The sequence below is a fragment of the Acomys minous genome (assembly GCF_964271855.1).
Source record: "Acomys minous genome assembly, chromosome: 9".
In the NCBI taxonomy this organism is placed as follows: Eukaryota; Metazoa; Chordata; class Mammalia; order Rodentia; family Muridae; genus Acomys; species Acomys minous.
The window spans coordinates 7922235-7948815 of NC_140490.1; the positions used below are offsets into that span (position 1 = coordinate 7922235).

The 26581-nt window shown below is 46.4% G+C and overlaps 1 long non-coding RNA gene across 1 annotated transcript; it reads right to left on the bottom strand.

The window, feature by feature from the left end:
• Positions 1-10375: 10375 nt before the first annotated feature.
• LOC311604512 lies at positions 10376-12465 on the bottom strand. Its single transcript, XR_014781529.1, has 3 exons — positions 11717-12465; positions 11069-11227; positions 10376-10917 (listed from the first exon to the last, which is right to left on the bottom strand). It is a non-coding gene; the product is annotated as an uncharacterized lncRNA (long non-coding RNA).
• Between the last annotated feature and the right edge of the window lie 14116 nt (positions 12466-26581).

The window sequence follows — 26581 nt, forward strand, 5'->3', positions numbered from 1 at the left end:
AAACAAGCAATCCTTCATGTCATGGCTGGACATGAAATGAATGTCAGTAATGGTGGGAGTAGTTCAGGTTTCTTCTCTATTCTCCATACATAACCAGGCTGTTTGTAGGAGCCTAACCTGCAGAGTTAACTGGAGGATTTTGGGAAATCTCTGTAAGCATGTGGGTCTTGGACTCTTTAAAGGGATATTCAGACACCATGGTGTATTGTCCCTTGTAATAGGACCAAGAGGTCTTGATTGATGCAGCTGCCCCTACACAGGTGCTCCAAGGACGACACCAGTCCATTGCTGCTAGTGAAATCATTGACCATTGAACACTGCCTACTGGAGTGAGCTCATGTACCAGGGATCGGGAAGAATACTGTTATTGAAGGAGGAGGTGGAGGAAGTGGAGGAGGAGGAGGAGGAGGAGGAAGAGGAGGAGGAGGAAGAGGAGGAGGAGGAGGACTTTCAACTGGAAAGCAGGACTGGCAAGGCTCATGGGAACCAGATTTCAGAGGCCACCAGAGAGCAAGATGGCTTCTTTCTCTTTTCTCTGTCTCCAGTGTTCAGCTCTCCTGGGATGGGTGACTAGACCCTTGTGTCTTTATGACTAAAATATCTGAGAGGGTAACAAGGAGTATGAATATGATCAATTTGAGGGAAAAGCTTTAATTTGGCTTATGATTTTAGGGCATTTCAGTCCAAAGAAGGCATTGCAGAGTGGCTCTAACCCATGCTAATGGAAACATGACACCGTGGCTACTTACAACTTGGTGGACCCATAAGTAGAGAGAGCAAGGCCAAAATCAAGGGTAAGAGTTACCTATGCTAGTGACTTACTTCTGTCAGTGATGCCCCATCTTCTAAAGGTTCCAAAACCACCCTAAGTGGCACCACCAACTTGGAAAACTATTCAAAACATAAGCCTGCGTGGAACATTTCAGATTTCAACAATAACACTGACTTCAGGTATACTAGGCTAGCACTCTACTAACCAAACTACATCCTCACTCTTAACTTTCAGTTTTGATTAAGGCTACAAAAAATGAAGAGATGGCTTGAGGTCTCCAGAAATGGTGGCACCTCATGTTCCTTGTACTTTGCCTTTAGTTCCTTTTGGAGCTGCTAGGATGTCATGGGATGGGCAGGATACTCCCTGTAAACAGTAGGACTTTGGTTAAGTTATACTTGAGCAGGAGGGCTGGAGAGCATGGACTGCTCTTACAGAGGACCACCATTTGTTTCCGAGCATCCATACTACGTGGCTTATAGCCACTTGTAACTCGAGCTCCAAGGAATATGATTCCCTCTTCTGGACTCCAAGGGGAACCTGCGCTTACCTATGTACATACCTCCTATACATAATTAAAAGAAAAATAAAATAATAAATAAAACAAAAACTTAAAAACAAAGAATCCAGCTGGGGCAAGCCTGAGGTCCCTAGCAGGAGAAGTGAATGCTCCTCCAGATACAAGTTCTCCTTTCCCACATAAAATGGCTAAAATTCAGATGAGATATCTAGTCGTAGAGGAACAGGTCCATTCCTGACAACTTTAACAACACAAGCTTGGAATGGGAAGTCCTGAGATTACCTCTCTCCCCACTGGAACTGAGGGAGGAAAAAGGAGTCAAAAACAGAGGGAAAAAAATAGGGGAAAGAGTGGTTGGAGCAGGTGGGGAGGTTGTCTTCTTGCTCGCTTCCTCAGGGGATGGAGGAGCAGAGTCAATGGCATCCCCTTTTGTAGGTCCCGTGCTTCCTAGCCAAGGACATAGCCCTTCACCTGGTCTTGTCTTGATGTTGATTTGAGTCAGGGTATCACTCTGTAGACCATGCTTGGCCAGAACTCACCATCCTCCTGCTCAGCTTCCTGAGTGCTGGGATCATGGGCCCATGGTTAACTATGAGCCACCCATTTTGCTCTTAAGAGTGGATGGGAGTGAACATGGAGAGCATGTGGGCATCCTTGGTGTCCTGGAGCTTACCAAGGCTTCCAGCTTACCCAGGACGTGGCTGATGACCTTGCAGTAAATGCTGCTCATCCTGTCTACATAGTAAGTTTGATGTCAGCCTGGGTTGCATGAGACTGTTTCAAGCAAGCAAGCAAACAAACAAACAAAAACCTCAAAGTTCTGAATGAAAATACATCTTTAAGTCCTCCCTCCCCCTCCCTCCCTCCCTCCCTCCCTCCTTTCCCCCTTCCTCCTTTCTTTCTTCCTTTTCTTTCATAGGATCTTGCTACATTGTTCATGCTGACTTCAAACTCTTAAGATCAAAGAATCCTCCTGCCTCAGCTTCTGGAGTAGCTGGGCCTTCAGGTGTATGTTGGTGCGTTCATACTAAGGTGTATCTTCAATGGACAAAGGGTATCCTGCAAAGTAAGTTTTTTTTTCTTTTTTTCTTTGTTTCCCTTGGCCCAGCTGGTTGGGAACAGAGTCCTGGAGTGCCCCTGTCACCCTCCTTCATCCATAAGCTGTCAGTTCTGCCTTCCAGCCTTAGTGCTGTCCCCACCCCCTTGGTGTGACCCACTTGATGGTCCTAAGACTCCCGGTTTCCACACTGACGGTGTTTGTGTCTGGGAGCTCAACGCCCAGATGGGGCAGAACTGCATTTGTCTGCAGCTTCCTGTGCCGGACATTTCTCCTGAGCTCCTGTGGATCACCCTTACGTGTCTGTGTTCACATCTCTGCAGAAAGGGTGTGTGTGCACATGTGTGCATGTGCATGTGGATGTGCATGTGTGTGCACTTGTTTCATGGTATTAGTATGGAGGTCACAAGATATTTTTGTGGAGTCAATTCTATCTTTCACCTTTATGAGGGTTTTAAGAATCAAGCTCAAGCCACCAGGTTCATGGCAAGTGCCATATCCCTACCGTGCCATCTCGCCTAGCCCTCAGCATGAGAAGTTTGGCTAACACAACAGCCTCCCATATCCAGATGCATGTATGCAAGCCTCTTGCTTCCTTGGAGGACATGTTTTGGGGGCCATTGGGAACACCTGTCAGTGTGCAGAGGCACCAGGCACCTGAAGAGCAAGGGTCAGCTTCCCCAGACCCTCCAGAGGAGACTGACCTGGCAGCCAGTACCGACTGGGAAGCTTTTGGTCTGGGTGACAACAGCTCTTTCCATCCTGTGACTTTCATCCTTGCCCAGAACAGGGACTTAGGCTGCTCGGAAAGAGATCATAGGCCTCTGGAACTAACACTTGACGTTAGGGCTAATCCAGAAGAGATGCTCCCAGCGAGCATGCTGGTGGGGCTGTCGGGCCTATTTGGGATGAACTGGAAGAATAAGAAAAACCCTTGGGTCCCTGTGGACAGGGAGTGAAGGCACCCCACCGCTGAAGCAGTAACTGGGCAGTAGGAGGTAGCTCTCATGTCCTGGGAAGAGTACTAATATGGGAGTCAGAGGACTCCGGAAGTAAAGACCAAGGAGCCAATTTCAAACAGGGTAGTGGCTAAGAAAATAGAGGCCTTGGAGTGTCCAGGCAGTCCTCTGGGTGCTGTATAGGTCTGAACCCACTTAATGTGCTCAACAGCCCCGTAAAAGATTTACATTATTTCCTTGAGCTTAGAATTGATTCAATGAAGGCACAGAGAGGGCGGGTAACGTGTTCAAGGTCACAGAGCTGCTTGACTGCACACAGCCCTTCCATGTGATCCTAAACAGGCCTCTGGGCTCCTTGGCTAGTGAGTGAGTCGCAGATCTTCTGGAAGCAGCCTATTCCGTCTGTCCCATTTGGGCCCTGCAGCCAGGCTGAGAGCCAGTCGGGGAGGCTGAGGCTTCTCTTCTGCATGGACAAAGGCGCTGCCCTAGCCAGCCTTTCTGTCTCCATCACTCCAGTCATCAATCTCCTGTGTGGGGCACAGCTGGGGACTGGGCTGCAGACCTGGTGGTTCGCTGCCATGTTTTCACAAGCCTGATAAACGAGTCTGCTGCAGAGGCTTGAAGGGTATCTGCGGAAAGTGGTACTGAGCAAGATTCTAGAAGACCTTTTTACACATCCCATCAATCCTTGCTGCCCGCCCGGGACTGGAGAACACCGGCAGTGACAGGAAGCTGGTCTTTGCTAAGAGTCAGAGGAGGCTGATCAGGTCTTTCCCTAAGCAGTCAGAATGGGAAGAGACTCAGACAGTAACTAGTCCATTTTTTTTTCCTGGACACTGGAGAGGTCTCTTATTTGACAGGAGGGTCAACCAGCATTAGTCTGAGCACTGAGATTTTCAGCCAATACCTAGCCTTTTGGAACCATGTTACAGAGCACAGCATGGGTTATCTTATTTGAATCTTCACCTGAATCCAGACAAGTGGGTGTTATTAATTTCAATTTACAGATGGGAAAACTGAGGCCAAAGTGACAGGACTTATTTGGTCCCAGATGATTCTTTCTATATTATTACCCTTACTGTTTTATCTATTTAAGTTAATTCGTGTGTGTGTGTGTGTGTGTGTGTGTGTGTGTGTGTGTGTGTGTGTGTGTCTGTGTGTGTGTGTGTCTGTGTGTGTGTGTGTGTACACATGTGCAGGTGCATCTGTACATGTGTGAGTGTGTATAGGGGCCAGAGGTTAACTTTCAGGTGCTGTGCAACTTTTTGTTTTGTTTGTGAGACAGGGTCTTTCACTGACCTGGAACTCACTAAGGAAGCTAGGTTAACTGGCCAAAGAACCTCAGGGTCCCCCCTGTCTGTGCCTCCCCAGTGCTGGGATTCCAAGCCTGCTTTTCTGGAGGAACTAAGGACTTCATGCTTGCAACTCAAGTGCTTTATGAATTGTGCTACCTTCTATTAGTTTGAGTTTTATCTGTTAGTTTTTGCATTGCTGGGTGCATCTTAGGTGCATGGTCTTTCAGCAAGCCCTGCCTCCCAGTCCCTTTGTGCTTCCTTTAAATACTTGAGACTAATGTTGTGTCTTCTAGAGGAACCCCCTTTCCATGCGTAGAGTGTTTCTCTGGTGGCAACACCTTCTGAGTCTGTGACTCCTCATTAGATGCCTAGTTAAACTGTTGATGGCTCAGGTTCAAATCCAGCCTCTCCTGGCTGCCTTGAACAGCTTCGGCATAAGGGGGAGCCTCACTTCCCACCATGCACGCCGGGAACAATAAAGTGTGAGTGAAAGGGTTTTGTTTTGTTTTGTTCTGTTTATTTCTGGGAACTGAGACCATGTCCTTGGGCAAGCTAGGAAAACATTCTACCACTGAGTCATACCCTAGCCTTCACAAGAAAAAAGATTTTTTTCCAGTCTTAAGTAAATTTTAATTTATTTTATGTGTATGGGTGTTTTGCCTGCATATATGTCCGTGAAACGCATGTGTCCCTGGTGCCCAAATAGGCTAGAAGAGGGCATTGAATCCTCTGAAACTGGAGTTGCAGATGATTATCAGCCCCCATATAGGTGCTGGGGATTGAACCTGGGTCCTTTGAAGAAGTAAGTGCTTTTAATCACTGAATATCTTTCCAGCCCACAGGAGAAATTTTCTTCTTCTTCTTCTTCTTCTTCTTCTTCTTCTTCTTCTTCTTCTTCTTCTTCTTCTTCTTCTTCTTCTTCTTCTTCTTCTTCTTCTTCTTGAGATGGGGTCTTACCATGTATCCGAGGCTGTTTCCAAACACTATCCTACTGTTTAGCTTCCCAAGTGCTGGACTTGCAGGTATATCCCCAGCTTGCACAGCACTGGCTGGTCTCAAGTTCTCTATGTAGCTAAGAATAACTTTGAACTCCTGACCCTCTTGCCTCTGCCTCCTGATTGTTGGAGGCATGCAGCATAATGCTCAGTGTGTGCAGCACTGGAGGTTGAATCTGGGGCCTCACACACACCAGGCAAGCACTTTCCCTACCAACTATCACCTCAGCCCTATGGAGGCACTTTTGTTTTGTTTTTGAAACAGGATTTCTCTGTGTAGCCTTGGCTGTTCTGGTCTTTCTTTGTAGACCAGGCTGGCCTCGAACTCACAGTGATCCTCCTGCTTCTGCCTCCCGAATGCTGGAATTAAAGGCATGTGCCACCACCGACTGGCAAAGAGTGGGTTCAGCCAGGAACCAGCACTTTTAAAGGTACAATGAAATGACACAATTCTCCGAAAAAGTTCATGATATCAATCATGTAGATAGCCATCACCCTATGGTTACTATCACTGGTAGAGTGCCACTATTGGATATTGAGACTACTGCTAAGAAATCTGGAATTACATTTGCCCTAACTCAAGAAGGCATGGCTGTTATGACTTCATTTGTTAAGGTCTGTGTCTCCCTAAAATGTCCTGGTCCTAAATTTTGTGTTGCTGTCTCTATCAAAAGGACTTCCTGATGTGTGTATGTGTTAGATGCGGTCTTACTAAGTAGCCCAGGCTAGCTTCCAACTCTGGATGATCCTCCTGCCTCAGCTCCCTAAGTTCTGGGCTTTCCAGTGTGAGTTAACATGCCCAGCCTTCCTGCTGCCCAGCAGAAACGCAATCCCTTCCTGCTGTTTCCCATGCAGATTCCAGAGTGTTTATTGCTGTGCTAGGTTCTACCTTTGGGCATTTCCACTGGTGCAACGCAGCAATGGGAGGACTCAGACGGTGGGAGCTTTGATTTAGAATACTGAGCAGGAAGCCAGCTTGCAGTGCTATTGTCTCTTGGCCTTGAGCCAGCCATCCCAGATCTCTGAGCCTCAGTTTCCTTTTTTTTCTAAACTGGGCAGTAGACTACAGGGAAAGAAGTTGATTGTCTCGGTGCTCAGTCCAAGCTGCTGCTTAGCTCACCTCCCCTGTGATAGCCCCTCCACTCTCCTCCCTAGGAGAGCCCTTCCACCCGGAAGAAGCAGGTCACACTCTCTCAGGGGTTCTCTTTGGGGCAGCCATCTTGTCCTGTGGCAGCAAGGACAGAATGCTGAGGAAGCCGAGGAACGACTCCTCATTTGGACTGATTTTCAGGAGTTGGAATTACCTCTTTGGACCTTATTTATTGTGGGATACTCTGGGTTATGTCTGTCCCCACTCTGTCTCCATGTGTCAGTTGGGCAGGCACCCACACAAGCCTCATGAGGTAGAAGGCTTCCAACTTGTAGGCTTTATTTGAGGCAGTGAGTTAAAGCTGCATTTTTGCAACTGTACAGAGTAAGAACTCTACATTTTTCTTGTTATTGTCATCCTCCTTGTTTCTGTTTGCCTCCTCAGAGCTCTTACATAATCAGAGTTGGTTGTTTAATTTTTAATATGTGTGTGCATGTTCATGTGTGTAGGTGCAGGTGAGCAGGTGCATGTTTGTGTGTATAGGTGCATGTAAGTATGTGTATATTCATGTGTGCAGGTGCAGGTGAGCAGGTGCAGGTGAGCAGGTGCATGTTCATGTGTATAGGTGCATGTAAGTATGTGTATGTTCATGTGTGTAGGTGCAGGGGAGCAGGTGCATGTTCATGTGTGTAGGTGCAGGAGAACATGTGTGTGTTCATATGTGTAGGCACATGTAAGTACGTGTACGTTCATGTGGGTGTAGGTGTATATAAGTATGTGTATGTTCATATGTGTAGGTGCATCTAAGTATGTATATGTTCATGTGTGTAGGTGCATGTGAACATGTGTGTGTTCATGTGTGTAGGCACAGGGGAGCATGTGTGTGTTCATGAGTGTAGGTTAATGAGAGCATGTGCATGTAGAGGCCGGAGAATAACTTCAGGTGTGTCTTTCCTGGAACTTGCAGGCTTAGACTAGGCTGGCCACCACCACTGAAGGGTTTTAAAAAACATGGGTCCTGGGATCAGCCTCAGCCTCATACTTGAAAGACATGTCGCTCTAGCGGCTGCTGAGCTGTCTCTCCAACCCCAGAGGTGTTCTCCATCTTAGGAAGCCTTTGCCTCCTGCCTGCATTTTAATTCAAATCTCACTACCCCCATCACTCTCCCACTCTTCCACCTCTGACTCTGAGGCCCTGTCAGTCAATATCTCAGGGGAAGTGCTCACCAGGCCTCCGAGGGAGGGACAGTTATTCTGGCTCCAGAAAACTCAAGGATGAGAGGATGCTTACTGCCAGCATACATCCTGAGTGGTCAGGACCAGTTCTCAGGGCCCCGGGTTTGATCAGTACTTCTGGTTATTTCTGTTGTACGGGTGAGAAAACACAGGTGGATGAAGGCCGTGTGTATATATCCCCTGACTCCAAGAGCCAGTGAGCTTCACTCTGCCCAGGTTACCTCTCTTAGTGGCAAACTGAAATCACACTGGCTTTAAAGACCTCATTACACTTTGGTCTCTTTCTTTTTCTTTTTTTTTTCTTAACCACCTCAGAAGAGGCTGTAAAAATATTAAAACCAATTGCCATCATCTTTCAGACGGCTGCGTTATGAGATGTAGCTTTCAAATGAATGGAAATAATCGGGAACTCCCTCCCGGTTGCATTCTATGAGGGCATTTCAGATTCATACAGTATTTCTGAAAGCTCTCATAATGGGGCATGTGCACTCAGGGCATTAATGAACTCAGCTCAGTGCTTGCTGGTCTCATTTCACGGAGCTAATTGTTAAGTGTTTTGCATACTTACAATTGAACTAAATTATTCCAAGCTAGCTGGTTTCAGGAAGTGTTAATTATATTTCAGTACAGGAAAACCCAGGCTAAAAAATCATCCACTTAAAGCTTATCTATTTATGAACATCTCATTCTGGAGATCTCAAACATATATTTTAACGCAATGTGAATATTGCGATTAATATTTCTTTACCAAAAGAACCTTTGTTCTTTCTCTGAATAGCCCCCACCCACGCAGGCAGCCCCTTCCTCATCTTTCCAGTTTTATTCAACAGTCTAGTCTGGAAGTTGAAAGAAGCCTTCCTTTGTATTTCTGGCGCCTTGAATCTTTCAGCTGGATGCCAAGAACAGCATTAGCCCCATTCACCCCAAGATCGACTGGCCCTCTGTAAACGATATTAAGCAATTAACTTATGGGGTCTTACACAGGCCACTTAGGACCAAGGGATCTCTTGCTTTCGCATCTGGGGAAGCAGTTTGGACTGGCGTTTCATCTGGGATTCAGGTTGGAGTGGTTACATGGTAAAGGGGTGTCACTCAGGACTCTGTGCCCGGGTGGGGGAGGGGGAGATGACATCTCAGTGGGTATCCCCACACCTGCACTGATCTTCCCTTCCCTCCTCTTCCTTATTGCATTGGAGTCAGAATGACATCATGACAACCTCTAGGCGTTTCCTTTAGATCCATCCAGTGCCTAATTTCTCTTCTGCTTGCTAAGTTCCTTCATTGACTTGTGCTTATAGTTATACACTTATTCGGTACATACCTATAGACCTGTAAGCTCCCACTGTACCAGGGTTCTGGGCTACAGCTGGGTACACAAAGCTGAGAGATGGCAGGGCCTCTGCCTGCAGGGACTGCCATAGTCCATCAATATAGCCGAGCCTTTCCGCTCTGGGAGAACTGGTTCCATACCCTTCCTTGTATGCTAAATTCCGAGGAGTCTCAACTTCCTTGCAAAAGACAGTATAGTGTTTTTGATAAGCCACACTCTTCCCCCAAGATGCACAACCCAGGGCAGACACAGAGGACATTGTGGTTCTAGTGCGTTGTTTAGGGATGACAAAGTGGGAGAAGCCTGTTCCCGGCCGGCACAGCTACTCTTTCCCTTTAAATATTTTCTGTACAAGGTTAATTGAATCATTGGGTGTGGAGTGTTTGTATATGGTGGGCTGACTGCAGACTGGGCCATCAGAACCACTGGTGGGGTTCCTGGAGATGCAGGCCATTATGCCTGGGCGTGGCTCAGCAGGTAAAGGCATTTGATGGACAAGCCTGACAATCTGAGTCTGATTCCTGGAGCTCACCCAAAGGTGGAAGGAGAGATCCAACCCTAGAAAGCTGTTTTCTATTTTCCACATGCATGCCATGGTGTGCAACACACACACACACACACACACACACACACACACACACACACACTGTGGTTCTCAGGGTCTCAGGGTACTGATGCTCCAGTCTTTGAAACCTGATGCTGTTGACTCCTGGGATATAGGAGGTTCTATGCTGGCACTGTCCTGGTTTATTTGACTCTATGTGGTGTACCAGGGCTATGTTTGGTTGGCACAAGAGGATCCCTCTCTCAGAGTTTCTTTCCCCATCAGAAAAGTCACTTTGTTATAAATAATGGCTAGAGAATAGTGCATGTGTGTAACAGCGTGATGTGGTGCTTTATATTTGATTGTTATTATTTTGGTCCCAAGGCTACACATAGAAACCCTCTCTCAAACAAACAAACAAAAACAAAAAACTTCATTAGCTATGTTTTTATTCACAGCAACACACATGTGCGGAGATGCAGATGTTGAATGACTGGCTAGGCTCACGATGCAAGAGTGATGTTATCTCTGCATATCAGCTTTCCAGGAGAGCCACACCCACACTCCTGCAAAATAATGAAGATTGTGCTTTCTGAGGCCTCTGGGGATGCTTATACTTGGAGGTCCTGTGGGCTCTTGTACACAACCACAAAGAACAGGGGTTCTCAACCTTCCTAATGCTGTGATCCTTTAATGCAGTTCATGTTGTGGTGATGTCAACCATAAAATTATTTTGTTGCTACTTCCTAATTGCACTTTCCCTACTGTTATGACTCCTAATGTAAATATCTGATATTCAGGACATCCGCTGTGACCCCATGGGGGTTGTGACCCCACAGGTTGAGAACCACCGACATAGACTAATCTCAATATTGGATGTCAACCTTCTATTAAGCCTCACAGCACCGAGTCTGCCCTTTGTAGGTCTAGACCGTGAATCTGAGCCCCTGAGGGTGGCATAGCCAACTGGCAGAGAGAAGAAGGTCACAGGGTAGTCAGGTGACAGGGGTTAATCATGCTACTTACACAGAGTGAAGGCTCAGCCTGCCAGGATTTGGTAATCAGGCTTCCTCTCCCCCATTCCTCCTTCTGTCCTCTCTCACACAGCATCTCTGTGCTCTGTGAACACACCCTACTTTTTTCACCTCTCCAAAAGGCAAAGACTGCCTGCTCCAGTTGTTTTCCATCCCACACTCGCTGCCGTGTCCAGATGAACTGAATCCTCCCGTATGGCTCCCCCCTCCTGCACCCCCCATACCCATCTTCTTACCATGGGTTCTAGAGACCAAAGTCAGGTCCGCGTGTCTGCATGACGTACAAGTTGCTGATTAAGTTCTCTCCACAGCCTTCTTTATTTTTGAGACAGGCTCTGGATACGTAGCCTAGGATTTCTCAAGTGTGTGATCCTCCTGCCTCTGTCTCTGGAGTGCTAGGATTAGAGAGAGAGAGTCAGCTGGCTTACTTGACATTTTACAGCCAGAGAGAATGATGCAGGAATTGTCCCAGGGAATTCCATGCCTTTTTCTGGCCTCTGAGGTGCAAGATACACATGCAAACAGAAACACCCATATACAAAAATAATACGGTAAAAAAAAAAATTAACGAGCTGGTGAGTAAAGGAACTTGCCTCCAAATCTCATGACCTGAGTAAAATCCACATGATGGAAGGACAGGGTCGACGCCTGCAAGATGTTCTCTTACCTCTACACACATGCACACAAGTAAGTAAGCTCAATAAAAATTTTAAAAATCTTGCTGTCGAGTGAGGGTGGAATGACAGAGGAAGTCTGGCAAGGCAGAGAGACCAGAAGAGAAAAGTGTTGAAAGAAATAGGAGTCAGTTCTGGGGAGGCAGCCGCCTTTCAAGGGCTGTGTTGATACAAGCAGTAGGTGCCACCACTGGGTGGCGCAGTACAGACCTTTGCCACCACGGCAGGCCGTCCAAGGGGAACTGCACTTCTCACTTCATCTTCCCGGACAGGCTTTGGGTGGAGCTGAGCTACAAGCGTATCAGCAACTAAGGCCACTGATTTCCTCGGCTACAGAAGCTTCATTAACCCGCCTATGAAGAGAGAGGGGAACAAAGCCTGTGTGTTCTGCGGCAGAAATAGAGAGAACTTAGTCACTACGAGGCTTCCTTTCCGCTTCCACTCTGGTGTCGTCACAGCCCTGCTGCCTCTGTTTATACACGGAATACTGTGAGTGGGCTTCTGTTTCCTCCAACGCAGCAATCCAATGCAGAGACGCCTGCCACCCACCTCCTGCCACAGTACCGACACACACCAAGTGTTCGTCACAGCTTGCGGAGTTGCCCAGTTAATGGGGGAACCGGAATCCTGGGTAGGAGAGGCAGGGGAAGGAGGCACAGGTCCCCGAGGATAGGCTCCACACTCTTCTTCCTGCTTCCTCAATGGTGATGGGAATACTGAGATGGGAACCGGAAGTTTGTGCTCTTCATTCACCCCTTGGCTTCTATAATAGCCCCCGACCCCAGCCACCCTTTTCTATAAGTTATGCCCATGAGTGTTTGCGGCTTGTGCCGGTTCTGGCGTCCCCTACACTTTCACATCAATTCAGGTGGCAGTTTAGAACCAATTAAAATTGATAAGTCACAGGTAGTGAGTGAAATCCCAAGGATTAATTTGCTCAGTGGAGTATTAATCTGGGTAGTGTCATAGGTGCTTCTTGATTATAGCAACCTGCAAGACGAAGCTGAGGAGGCAAACCCCTCCAGTGTTTGCTTGTAAATGCTCTAATTGGTCCCACTGGGCTGCATGTGGGCGTGGCTTCGCCTCCTCCTCCTAGCCCTGGGAAAGGGCAGAGTCAGCAGTTTGGGCGCACAGCCTAGGCTGCCTCCCAGCCAAGCTCTCCTCCTGGCTGTTCCTTTTCCGCCCCGCCTTTCGCAGACTGGCCTTCTCTTGGTTTAACCCCTCTACACTCTGCACTGCCTCCAGGGCAATACAAGGGTCAGGTGCAGCCACTCCTCAGGGCTTGCTTGTGGGGCTTTGCAATTAGAACCCTTCTCACTGGAGGCCAAGTGAGTCTGTATTCAAGTTAAGGGTTATGACGATGCACCTCCGCAGCACCTCCACACCAGCCAGCCACCCTCCTTGCCTCAGAGACAGCCCAAAGAGCAGAAGTTTAGGACTTGCCAACGAGGAGGTTCAAGTGAGGGCTCCACGTCGGACAGAACGTGACTCAGTCCGATCGGCCTTGGTACTGGCGACTTTTGCCCTAGTTTACTTCCCTTTCCCACGAGAGCTGGGTTCAGGAGAGCCTCCCCCCAGAAGGATCTCATTCTCTGTGGCCTGGCGGCTCTCAGCTGCAGCCATCTCCGGTCAAAGGTGTGACCATGGGGCTTGGAGGGCTTCTGAGGTGAGTGTAGAGGGTGAGGCAGTGGCCACTAGTAAGTGGCCCTTTATTATATGATGGGTGAAAACCCTAGGTTTGGAGGCAGATGGAACTGGACTCAAGCTCCCTTTCTGAACTTGCTTTCTTGTAAGAACGGAGATCGATGCGTGTACACTGAGGTATTGCATGCTGGATACAAAGTACTAGTGCAGTACATGTAAGTTAGCCTGCTCCCGGCATGCTGGCCTTTAATTGCATGGTTAAAAGCAATAATGATATTGTCCTCAAGAGCCCCAAATTTGCTTCATTTCACTCTCTTTTTGTGACTACCAACTTCTGCTAACAATTACTGGTCCTACCTAGGTCACCTGAGGGTGTCACAAGGAGGCGTCTAGCTTTAAAAAAAAATGGGTAGTGACAGTTAGATGGGAGGGATGATCATTACCAATAAGCTGGATTACAGTCCACCCCCTCCCACCCCCCCAATCCTCTAGGAATAATGTCTTAGTCCTTTTCTGTTGCTATAACAGGATACTCCAGGCTAGGACATTTATATAGAAAGGAGGTTTACTTGGGTTTTACAGTATGCTTAGCAACTGGTGAGAGCACCATGCTGCTCCATGAATGGAGGAAAAGTGTAGAGGAAATAGATGAATAGAGAAGATGAGAAGCGACAAAGGAATGGACTCAATTTATAACACCTGGCCCCTCCAAAACCCTTACCCCTCCTCTGTTAGGATGACGTCTCAAGGCCCCAACCATCTTGTCGACGAACGGATGCCTCTCAAGACGTTTTATTGGGAACCAGGCCTTTATATGAAGGATGGAGAAAAGTCATATCCAAGCTGCATCAGGGGGCTCCCCAACTCCCATTTCACAGGGCTCCGTGACAGTGGGGTGAAGTATATATAGCCTAAGTTCACTCTTAATAGCAGCAGGAATCGACTGTAGGTGATGTGAGCAGTAAAGACATTTGCTCACCAGGCATAATAGGACACGCCCAGCTACTTAATATTCAAGGCCAGCCTGAGCAACTAAGCAAGATCCTGTGTTAAATTAAAAAAAAAAAAAAAGAGTGTTGTATAGACTATGCAGGGTCCTGTTGAGAGACCAGAGGTCAGACAGAAAGAAGTCTCCAGGTTTGAGTCAGGTATGTGGGATGCCCACTCATGATACCCTCACAGAGGGCCTGGCTTTTCTTGCCTCTCTCTGAACCTTGAACAGGAAAAGGAAGCTATGGGGATGCAGAGAGAGCGCTGAGTGGGTCCTGGGGGCAAAGCTGTGTTTGCCTGGCAGTGAGTGGGGCTTCAGTAGAGGCGGCCAGGGGATGCTTTCTGTGGGTGGCTGGCTGGTGCGGCACCTGATTGTGGGCAGCAGGGCTCCATGGGCTGGAGTTCTGAGCTGAGAAGGACAAAGCAGGCTGAGCACCAGCAGCCATCTCTCTGCTTTCTGACTGCCACCTCCCACTCATGACATCATGCTGCCCTTGCTGAGGTAGACTAGCTCCTTCTTAAACTGCCAGCTCAGATAAACCATTTTTCCTGTAAGCCTATCATGGTCAGGCATTCGGTCACAGCAATGAGAAAAGTAATACACATGCCCAAGGGCAATTTGGTCCTCATCAATGGGGCTTCCCATCCCAGCCCCTTCTCTCTATGAGACTTATAGCATCCCTGGGGGGAGGGGGCATGTCATGCTAATCCCTTTCTGCACATGAAGAAATGGGGGCGGCTAATTTCTCCTAGACTCTTCCCAAGATCACATTACTGGTGAGCCAAGCCAAGAAGTCAGGATTGTAGGACCCAGTATACTGGCTGTCAACCCAGTGGACAGTGGAAGAACGTGATTGGTTGCTAATTGCCTGTGCCTGTGCCTTCTCCTTTTAGGGCTCAGAGAGCTTTCCTTGCGTTGCTCAGCTGGCAGAGTTCAGGGTCAAGGATTTAAGATGGGGTTGGGGTAGGATGGGAGGTGGAGGGTTGTCAGAACTGATCATTCTTAGGAACTCCCCTGCTGCCTCCTTGTAAGGAAAGAGGAAGATGCTTCTGGAACCCTGGGAGGTGATCTTCCCCCATCTGGTCCCAATACCCTCTTCACATTACCAAATGCCAGTCAGGTCAAACAAATGACTGTACTGCTATCCCTTGCCTTTGAGACCTCCACCTGCCCCCCTCCCCTCGTCCCTTTGGCCTGGTTCAAATGCGCCTTCTTTCAAATCCAATGGGCTGGATCTCTGCTCTTGCCCAGCTAGAACCCTAGGCAGAGAGAAACACAAATGTCTCCCTCTAGAGAGCAGGGGTCAAGACTCAGAGATCAGTCTTCCAAGACAAATGGTAGCAGAAGGGCGATGTCAGGGAACACTGAAGGGAGGTCCCCGACCTTCATCTCTCTCTTGATAGGGTCAGGGCAGCAAGTGGCCCATGACTGGACAATGTTTCAGAGTCAGGGCTGGTTAAAGGAGACTTTGTCCTGCAGGAGCCATGGGCAGGTAAATCCAGATGTGTTGTGAAGTGCTTTTCTCAGCAGTGATCAGTTGGGAAGCCTGGGCTGCAGGTATAGCCAATATCTAGGGTAGGGGACAATCAAGGAACACAGATGGCTTAGGGGATGCTTGCAGAGTGGATAAGGACCCTTTGAGTTTGGTGCAGGAAAAGTCTAGAGTCCTAAAAGCCCTGGGAGGCCTCTCACAGGCCAGACAGTGAGGAATACAGAATTGCAAGTAGAAAAGGGGAAGTAGACAGAAGATACCTAGGAACCAAGTCTTCCCTTTAAAAACAGGGTGTTCCTGGCCCCCTTCACAGATCTCAGGTAGCTGGTCTGAAGGCTCTGGAAGTCACTGGGGTCAGTCAAGAGGCAGCTTGGGTTGAATATTATTTGGAGTGTGTGGGTGATGGCAACCGACTGTAGTAAGAGACAGTACGCTGTGATGGGCTGGAGAGTGGGTACCCAGCACATCCCCAGTTACTCTATTGACTGTCTCTCAAAGCACAAATGACCTGAAATGCAAACAGTACTGCTTGGAATCGCTAATTAGTCACGAGGTGAATGCTTGTGAGGAGCATCTTGGTCCTATTTGAGTCACTGCTGAAATATCTGTTCAGGAGGCAAATGGGGTCAGCCACTGTCCATGCAACACTTTTCCCTACAGTTTTTTTTTTTTTTAGAAATGTCCCCAAACTACCACCTGGTTTCTGTTCCCTGGGCCCCATCTTCTGAAGTGACAATGCTTATATCTGAACTAATTTATATAGTGGAAACCTCACGAAGAGAGAATGTGGTGTTGATGGTAATCATTTTTTTTAACTTCACATTATGTGATCCGTTGACATTAATATTTAATTTAATGCAGTCAAAAGATTAATGCTTGTGTTTATTTCTTAAAAAAAAAAAATAAAAAGGCAAAAATGCTTCAGGCTGCTTTTCAGCTTGGTTGAGCTTTGGGGAAAAAAAAAAAAGAGAGAGAGAGACAACAACCCATCCCGCATGGAAGAAATGTATTCGTGCCATATTAATACAAATATCCACTCCCTCGCCCACTCTCCTTCCTCAGCTCCTAAAAATAAGCCACGGGGTTCTAATGGGGACACTGATTAAATATTCGGCTCTGTAATTTATGCCCAAGTGAATCCCAACAGGAACCAGAGGCCCTGGAAATCTGTTGTGAAATAATTATCCTGAATGACATTGTGGAGATGGTCTGCAAGGGTGCTGTCAATAATGCATTAGCCCAAATCTGTTTGAAATACGGCAAGGAAATTACACAATGTTCATGGGGACCTGAAAGAATTATCAGTAAACAAATTTAATCAACTTGATGTTATGCATACCACGCTACCTCTTATTATCTGATCATCTGGGTTTAGAACACTCAGGGGGATTGAATGACGTGGGATGCAAGGCTGCGGCGGCCCTTTCTGTCTGCCTGCCTCTGTGTGTGTGTGTGTGTGTGTGTGTGTGTGTGTGTGTGTGTGAGTGTACACTGGACGGAATCAGCCTTAGGTCTCTGCATTTCTTCTTCTTAGCTGCATTTCATTTCCATGTTTCTCTCTGTCTGATTGTTGGCTCTCACGCTGGTCTCACCTGGCCCTGGGATTCACATTCCTTCTCCTAGCCCAGCGGTTCACAATCTATGAATCAAGACCTCTTTCGGGTGGGGTCAAATGACCCTTTTACAGGGGTCACCTGAGACCATCAAAAAGCTTAGAATTTACATTATTACCCATAACAGCACAAAATTACAGTCATGAAGTAGCAATGAAAATAATTTTGTGGTTGAAGTTCACCACAACATGAGGATCGGTGGTAAAGGGTCACAGCGTTAGGAATGTTGAGAACCGCTCCACTAATCCCTCATGATGTCAGAGCCCTCCTTAGAAAAGTCAGCCAACTGCTCCTATTTTCTCATGCTTCTTCTGAGAACCTCTTTTTCGTCTTCCGCCTTCAGAGTTGGGCGATCACTTTGCCTGAAAGGTCAGAAGCAAAGAGTCGGAATACAGAGGAAGTAGGTATTGTGACCCTGGGAGATTGCTGCTTTCTACTTACGAAAAGGCCCTGTAGTCTGGGTTCTAAGTGAGACTCTGACAGTAACTTGCTGGATGATCCTGTCACATCTCTGCACCTTAGTTTTGCCACCTGCAAAGTGAGGCCTGAGCTAGAAGATCTGAGGGACCTTTAGCCGTCTTGACAGAAGACTCTTGGTGTCTCACGTGTGTGGCATTCTAATTACTATCCTCCTTGCTGTGACCTGATATCTTACAAGAGGCCACTTATAGGAGGAAGGATGCATTTGGGCTCAGGGTTGCATGGGATGTGGTCTACCATGATGGAGAAGGCCTGGAGGGAGGAATATGCTAATCATATTGCACCTGGAGCCCCAGAGCAGAGGTGGAACAGCACTGGCACTTGGTAGGCATTTATACTTTTTGGCTCTCCAGCCCATGGAATGGCATCATGCTTAGAATGTCCTTTCTCTCCTCAATTAAACCTCTCTGTAACCGTGCTCACAGGCTCGCTCTTAGGTGATTCTAACACCAGTCAAGCTGAAGATTAGCTGTTGAGCCCTTTTCAACTTGACATCCAAATACTTCCCTTTAAGCCATAATACTTTGCAGCCTGGACTCAAAAGTCGTATATTTATTTCAAACTGCAAAACACATTTAGTCCATCTCTAAGATTCTTCAAAGTCTAAACAGTTCTAATATCACTTAAAAATCAAAGTACGGAGTTTGTTCTGAGACTCAAGGTAATTTCTTCACTCCAAGCCCTTGAAAAAAAAAAAAGCAAACAAAAACCATTACTACCACCACCACCACCACCACCAAAACTTGACATACGTGCGATATGTAGTGACAGAGTAAACATTCCCATTGCAAAAGGGAAGAATGGGGTTCTAGCAAGGAAAACCTAGCAAAACAAACACCAAGCAAGGGAGTTCCATGTCTGGCATTTGGGGCTCATGGTGGCATCATCTGTACTCCACTGTGGTTAAGTGGTCCTGTTTTTCTAGCTCAGTTGCCTATAGCATCTGTGGCTTCTTTCTGAGCTGGTTTCACTAGGTGCCCCTAGTGTTCCTTGTTGGTCATACCACACACCTTGTATCTCCAATATTTTGGGGGCCCCTACTGTGACTTATGCTTTATCTTCAAATATTTCTGGGTACCCTGTTCGGGTGCTCTGTATAAGGAATCCAGATCTACCACACACTGTCTAGCCTCAGCAGCCCTTTTGGAACTGTTAGTCAGTTTCCTCAGATTTGAACTTTTTCCTCAGCAAGGGATTGGGAGGCCCAAGAGACTCAGGCGTAAACAAAAGATGATATGTTGGGAGGACAAAAGCAATTCTCCACAGTCCCTCCCCAGCAGTATAAGAAGGGCTAAACAGCTGCTGTTGGAAGGGACTCAGACCAGCTGAAAGCTCAAGAAGGGGTTCTCAGACTGTCAAGCTGTGCGTTAACTTGTGCAAAGAGCTCCAGAACCGCAGCTTTCATAAGTCACCATTCCTGTTGGGTTGGGCTTTTCAGTGCTATGGCTGCTTTTGAGTCATCACTACTCCTATAAGTAACCTTTCGCCCTCTTTCCTGTTAGTAAGCCCAATAAAAACACATTGGTTCATCAAATTGAAGTTTGATATGAGTCTGTATTTTTTTTTTAATCTGTGGTTTATTTTTCTGAGGTGAGTAGATGTCTGTCTTGCATCTTCCCAGGAAAAAATTATCACAAAACAGGCAACCAGTCACTTTAACAATTAAAGTCACAGTGTTTTCCCTTACCGTCACTTTAATAGAGCTAACATGCCTTTCCTTGCTGAACTGTATGTTCCCACATCTTTCTGCTCCACTTCCTAATCTCTCTCACAATAATCATACCATAGCATGAATGTTCTGTTGTCTTGAAACTTCCTCCACCAAACAAATTAGTCCTTTGCTTTTAAATTCAGTCTAACTCACATGTTCAGGACACAGACAGAACGCAGCCTGAAATCAAACCAAGTTCAAAATAAAGATTCAAAAATGCTTCCTATGGCTTTGAGAGCAGAAGAGAAGCAGTGTCCTGGCTTGGGGAAGAGAGGAGTCAAGAGATATGGTCAAAAGCTTTCCTTCTAGATTCTGTCTCCAATTTGGGGATCATGACAGACCTGTCCAGTATAGTGCTGCCAGCTCAAGGTGGTCATTGAACATTTAGATATGGTTGGCCTATTTTGGAATGTGATATAAATATAAAATAAACATTTAGTACAACAGAAGAATGTGGAGTCTCTTATCATAATATTTTGTCAATTATATTTTATATATAGTTAAATAAACATAAAACTTGAGTTGGCTTTATTTTTTTTAAGACAAAAAGCTAATATTTTATTTATGAAAAGTCCTCTGAGCTCCAGAATTTATTTTTTAAAGGCTTTATTTTTTAAAAACTTGTTTCATGTGACTACTAAAAATTAAAATTTGCATATGTATGTTGTATGCTCTTCCTATTAGACTATGCAGTTTTAGATATTCAAGAAATTTAGCTCATGGAGCAGAGAACCTTGGGAAGTCACAATGAAACTTTTTCCTTTTATTTCTTTTGGGGAGGCTAGAAAGCAGTTTGTTTCTGATCTCATGTCAAGAATTACAAGAAAACCTTGGTGGTGGTGGCACATGCCTTCCCAACACTCATGAGGCAGAGGAAGGTGGATTGCTGTGAGTTAGAGGCCAGTTTGGTCTAAAAAGCAAGTTCAGGACTACACAGAGAAACGTTGTCTTGAAAAACTTAAAAAACAAAAAACAAAAGCAAAAACAAAACAAACGGAAAAAAAAAACTCCTAGAAAATCAGCCACAGGGGAAAAATTCTGGGCAAAAGAAAATTAGCATGCTATTTCTTATTTAATTTCTTAGACAGGGAATGGCCTTTTTGTGTTTAGTTGAACATATGCAAAAGGGCAAAAGGTAGTAGGAGGGATGGTAAGAGAATAATGATCCCTCTTGTGTACTCATCCTGGCACCCTGTGGATGTGTGTGTGTGTGTGTGTGTGTGTGTGTGTGTGTGTGTGTGTGTATACATATATATATATATGTATATCTGTATATATTACCATATGTAGTATGGACAAAAGGACTTGTTAAATCTGATTAAATTAAGGAGCTTGAGGTGGGGAGAGTATATTGGATTATCCAGCTAGGCCTACTCTAACTACAAATCTAAGACCTTTAAGCCTTTCTTGGCTATGATCAGAGATCAGGGCTGGGAAGATGAAGAATTAGGAGAAATTGGATGTGCTGGAAGTATGTGATCTCCAAGTTTTTGTGATAGAGGAAGCGAGCTGTGTTCTAAGAAATGCAGATGACTGTTGAAAGCTAAGACTGACAGAGAAATGGATCAGAGACCCGAAGTCGGACCCAGTGAGCATGTTCTCCCTACAGGGCCCAGGCCTGGCCCTAACCACAGTAAATGTTCAACAAAATATACTACTCCTTTGCAAGAAAGTAAAAGGGAGGGCTACATCTGACCACATATGTCCAAATCTTCCCAAACTTCATTTTTTTAAAACACATTTTTATTGATAAATGAAATCATTCATATTACATCTCGTGCATTTGCTATCCCATCCCGTGCATCCTCCCATTCCTCCCTCCCTCCCGCTTTCACCCCATATCCCCCTTCCCTATGACTGTGACTGAGGGGAACCCTTCCCCCTGAATATGGTGCTAGGGTATCAAGTCTCTTCTTGGTAGTCTGCTATCCTTCCTCCGAGTGCCATTGGGCCTCCCCAACAAGGGGACGTGGCCAAATCTGGGGCACCAGAAATCGTGTGAAAGTCAGTCCCCAGTCTCCACTTAACTGTGGAGCATGTTCTGTCCCTTGGCTAGGTCTGGGTAGGGGTTTGATGATGACTGCACGTATTGTCCTTGGCTGGTGCCTTAGATCGAGCAGAAGCCCTGGGCCCTGATCCACCCAGCATAGTGCTTCATCCTTGTAGTAACTTCATGATAGTTTGTATTGTTTAAGCCATCACGTTTGGGGTAATTTGTTACATCAGCAATAAGAAACTAATATAGAAACAGAAAAAAAAAGAAACTAATACAGAGATAGTGAATTATAGAGAGGACACTGCAGCCTTGTGTGAGCTACTCATGGTTTGAATGGATATTTTGGGAGGCATCACTTGAGCCATTCTGTCAAGGCCTATTCAAGTGATTGGCTCCAAGAAGGTTTTAAGATAAACGACCAAGGGCAGTAAATGAGTAGAATTAGAGGAGGCCCAGTTGAGCAGCTCTTTGGGAAGCAGATAGTCCCCATTTTTTGAGAGGCTCCTTCTCCTCCTCCTCCTCCTCCTCCTCCTCCTCCTCCTCTTCCTCCTCCTCCTCCTCCTCCTCTCTCCTCCTCCTCCTCCTCCTCCTCCTCCTCCTCCTCCTCCTCCTCCTCCTCCTCCTCCTCCTCCTCCTCCTCCTCTTCTTCTTCTTCTTCTTCTTCTTCTTCTTCTTCTTCTTCTTCTTCTTCTTCTTCTTGATACACAGTTTCTCTGTATAGCCTTGGCTGTCCTGGACTCACTCTGTAGACCAGGTTGGCCTTAAACTCACATCTGATCTGGTTGCCTCTGCCTCCCAAGTGCTGGGATTAAAGGCGTGCACCACCACACCTAGCTTTGAGAGGTCTTCTGAAGAGCTCATTCACTGCTTCTAGGATGAGCTTTTGAACTTACCACAGACTCTGGTAACAGAGATGGTGAGGAGATGGCCATGTAAGAGTTTATGTAAGAGTTAGATAGGTTACGTTATGCTTAGTAACAATCAGTTCCTAAATCATAGTGACTTATGATAGTGAATATATTCACCGTAATTCTCTGTTTGTCTCAACTCAACCTAGTTGGAATCTATATGATATGAACTAAGTTGAGTCACATGACTCTAGCAGCCTTCAAGGCAACAGAAAAACAACCCATTATATACTCAAAAGAGTCTAGAACTGGGTATATTTATAGACCAGTACTAATATCTATAAATCCATATTTCCACCCGTTGTATCCTTGTTTGCACTGGAGGAGAAATTTCCCAGAAGAGAAAGGCAAAAGAAAAGGCCATGTTGCTCTCTACTAGATAATTGGGGTGATTTTTGTTTGTTTGTTTGTTTTTGTTTCTCTGTGTAACCCTGGCTGTCCTGGAAGAACTTACTCTGTAGAACAGACTGGCCTTGAACTCAGAGATCCTCCTGCCTCTGCCTTGTGAGTGTTTGGATTAAAGGCGTGCACCACCACCATTTGGCTAATTGGATAATATTTTCTGTCTTAGTTACCCTTCATTGTTGTGACAAAATATCTGACAGCAAACAATTCAAATGAACAGGGGACTATTTTGGCTCACAGTTCTAGGGGATACCATGGTGGGAAAGGTATGGTACCAGAAGGGTGAGGTGACTGGCCACAAACCCACAGGCAGGAAACAGAGATAAAGCTGCTGGTTGGCTTTCTTTCTCCCTGTCATTCAGTCCTGGCTCCCAGCCCACAAGATAGTGCCACCTACATCCAGGGTGCATGTTCCAAGCTCCCTCACAGGCATGCCCAGAGGCTTGTTTCTTAGGTGAATCTAGATCCTGGTCAAATTGACAATCAATATTAATTATCACAGACACCTAGCCAACAAATGAGGAAGCAGAGTATGACGTTAGATACGTAATTATGATTTTGAGAGCAGACTGGACTTTCAGTTTAAATATTAAGAACAAAAGCTGGCTGCTTTTTCCTATAATGTGTTTACGAACTAGGACTGGGGATTCATTGAGGCATGGATGAAGCCAGAGCTTAGGAAAGCAGAAAGTTAGTGTTCATGTGTAATTTTCTAATCAGACTCTATTAAACTAACTGTCTGTGCATTTAGCCTTCAGAACGATGCCTTCAAGTAGTCACTGCTATCACCCCCACTTTATACATGACAAAACTGAGGCTCAGGGAGAGGTTAAGTAATGTATCTGGTGGAGCATAGATCAAGCAGTTCATCAGGATCCAGCCTCAAATTTATCTGGCTCCAAGTAGAGACTTTAAAAAGCTATCCTTGCTTTATGGTGCCATTAGCATTATACAAATGACCCTTCTGGAGCAGACAAGGAGAGATGTGTATACAGAAATGCCTTTTGCCTTTGTGGGCTAGAGGGTAACATTAGAAAGATCTTATGAATACAGCTAAAGTGCATTAGTCACTTTAAAATGCTCCTGAGATAACATGAGGGAGGAGTTGCAGCTTTAAAGAGAGAAGGTTTATCTGGGGTCATGGGTTCAGACAATTCAGTTCATGGTTGGCTGGCAGCATTTTTTTTTTTCTAACTACACTGTGGTAAGGCAGAACCTCATGGAAGAAGGGCATGGCTGATCAAAGGTGCTTACTTCATGGTTCTCAGGAAGCAGAGAGAAATAAACAGGAAAGAGCCAAGGATAAGATACTTCATCCTACTAGGCTCTGCCTCCTAAGTCTCTATCACCTCCCAGTAATGAGTCAAATCATGAAACCACCAACGGCTTAGTATACTGATGAGGGCCACGCCCTTACCATTTAGTCATTTCCTCAAAGTCCCATCAGTTGGTATTGCCTGAATGTGAAATGTCCCCCATAGGCTCCAGCAGATGGTGCTGTTTAGGAAGGTGGAGGCCTACTGGAGGAAGTGTGTCATGTGGGAGTCAGGCCTTGAGGTTTTATGATTTGATCTCACTTCCGTTTTCTTTCTGCTTTTGGCTTGCTGGTGCTGGGTGATGTGCTGTGCTGGCTTTGTGCTCCTAGTGCCGTGCCTTATCTGCCACGAGAAACTGTGCCCCTTGCTGGAATGCACTATAAACCAAGGTAAACCCTTTCTCCCTGAAGTTGCTTTTATCAGAGAATTTTATCACAGCAATACAAATAGAAGTCAGGCAATGTGCAGCCAAGCCTTTAACCTTTGCAGGACATTTCAGATTCAACCATAACATAAAGGGAAGCAGCATTTCTGGGGTACCCTCTTAGTATCAGGTCCTACTAGAGACCCAATGTGCATCATCTCGTTTAATTCTTTTGGAAAATCTTTCAGGTAAGCGATTCCATGCCAATTTTGCAGGTAACCCCAAGGCATCCCAGGCAATGGGACTTGCTTAATGCCAATCAATTAGGAGGCAATACCTGAACTCAATTTGGTCTGCTTTTCAAAACTCCCCATGTAGCAGCAATTTCCCAGTGAAGGAACTTTGGAGGATTTGGAGATCACTGTAGGATGAAATCACTGTTCCTGGGGGCCTCCGGAGTGAAGGGATATGGGGCTGGGGAGCTGTGTAATTGCAGGAGTTGGCCTGAAACAAGAGTGAGGCCAAGGCATGCCTAAATACCGAAAATCTCATCTTGAGACTGGCAGGAGTAGGAACATTTTCTCCCTTCCCTGGACCTGCATGTCCCTGTGCATGCAGCTTTATGGCCCCCCACTTCCACCACCTTTGAGGTGGTCACATAATCTGGTTGCCAGGTTACAGGTTAAACTTCCTCTCTCCCTATAAGGTCATGTCTAGCAAGCACTTGGAATTCCTCTTCATGAAAACAAGGCATTCCTAGCACCTTGGCCCCAGCCAATGTTATACACTCACCCCTAAAGCCTTTCTCCACTCCCCAAAGGTTTAAGTAGACTTTGTTTCCCTCAATTAAATGAGCTGCCTCACTGACACTGTCTCCCGAGAAGGCTTTTTCTCATGTACTCACCACTGACCAAGATCTAGAGCTATCCCCACCCTCCCTGGCCAAGCCTCACTCCCTCCAGTCCAGCTTGGTGCTCAACGGGCTTGGATACATTGAGTGGAGAAGTGGACACGGAGCAGTTAGGGGTGAGGTGGAAGTGTGGGCAGGTGGAGTTTCATAGAAGGAGTTCGGGAAGAAAGAATAAGCTTGTCTGATTGGCACCAAGAATGTAGGAACAGTGGGGGTGAGAGGAAAGGCAGGTGGGCGCCAGATGGGGAGTGTTTGGAATGCCAAGCTGAGGAGTTTGGCTTTGTTCCCTCAGGCCCTGGGAGGCCATTTGGAGTGAGGTCTGGCATGCTGGTGGGGGAGCATAGGAAGCTGGGAGACTGGGGCAACCGAGGCTGCCACTGAGTCCTGATAGGTGCTGGGCTTTGGGGGCTCTGAAAGACAATATTGTCTTAGCAAGTGGAAAGCAGGAAAGACCTCAGTTGGTCAGAAACATCCATCAAGGAAAAGGCATGGTTGCGCTCTGGGAGATGACAGGGGAAGGTTTCTAATGCAGCAGAGCAAAGGGTGGGGGTGGGGCTCAGGGCAGCAGAGAGAATGCAGGGTAGGTACTTGCAAACCTTGCCCAGGTCTCCGCTTCCCTCTCAGCATCTTTGGGATACTGGGCACATGACTCTGCTTTTCTGACATGTACACGAGCATGAAACAGACAAACAATAGCAACAAAATTCCTCTGAGATCTCTATGGAAGCCATAAGTTTCCTCATGCCAGGCTTTACCAGCCTCCTCCACCAGTTCCTCCCTATAGGGAGGTACTTACTTAACATTCCAACAGACATGTTGCCTTAGAGCTAAAACCTTCCTACTCTTCAGCTTAAAAGTAGTGTGTGTGTGTGTGTGTGTGTGTGTGTGTGAGAGAGAGAGAGAGAGAGAGAGAGAGAGAGAGAGAGACACGGACGGACAGACGGACAGAGAGGCAGAGACAGAGACAGAGATAGAGGTCAGAGGATAGCTTTTAGGAGTTGTTGGTTCTTTCCTTCCATCAGGTGAATTCCAGGGATCAAACTCAGGTCTACAGCTGCTGTTACCCTCGGAGCCATCTCCTGCTCATGTTTATGGCCTCCAATCAGGATTGGTTGAAGAAATCCTTTGAGAGTCCTCCATGTCTCTTCACACAAACGCTCACTTTTCAGAGTTTCCGTCTTTCCTCTCCAGGGTGGGGCCTGGGCCTCGGTGACCCTAACTGCACTCTGAAGAAAGCAAAGAACG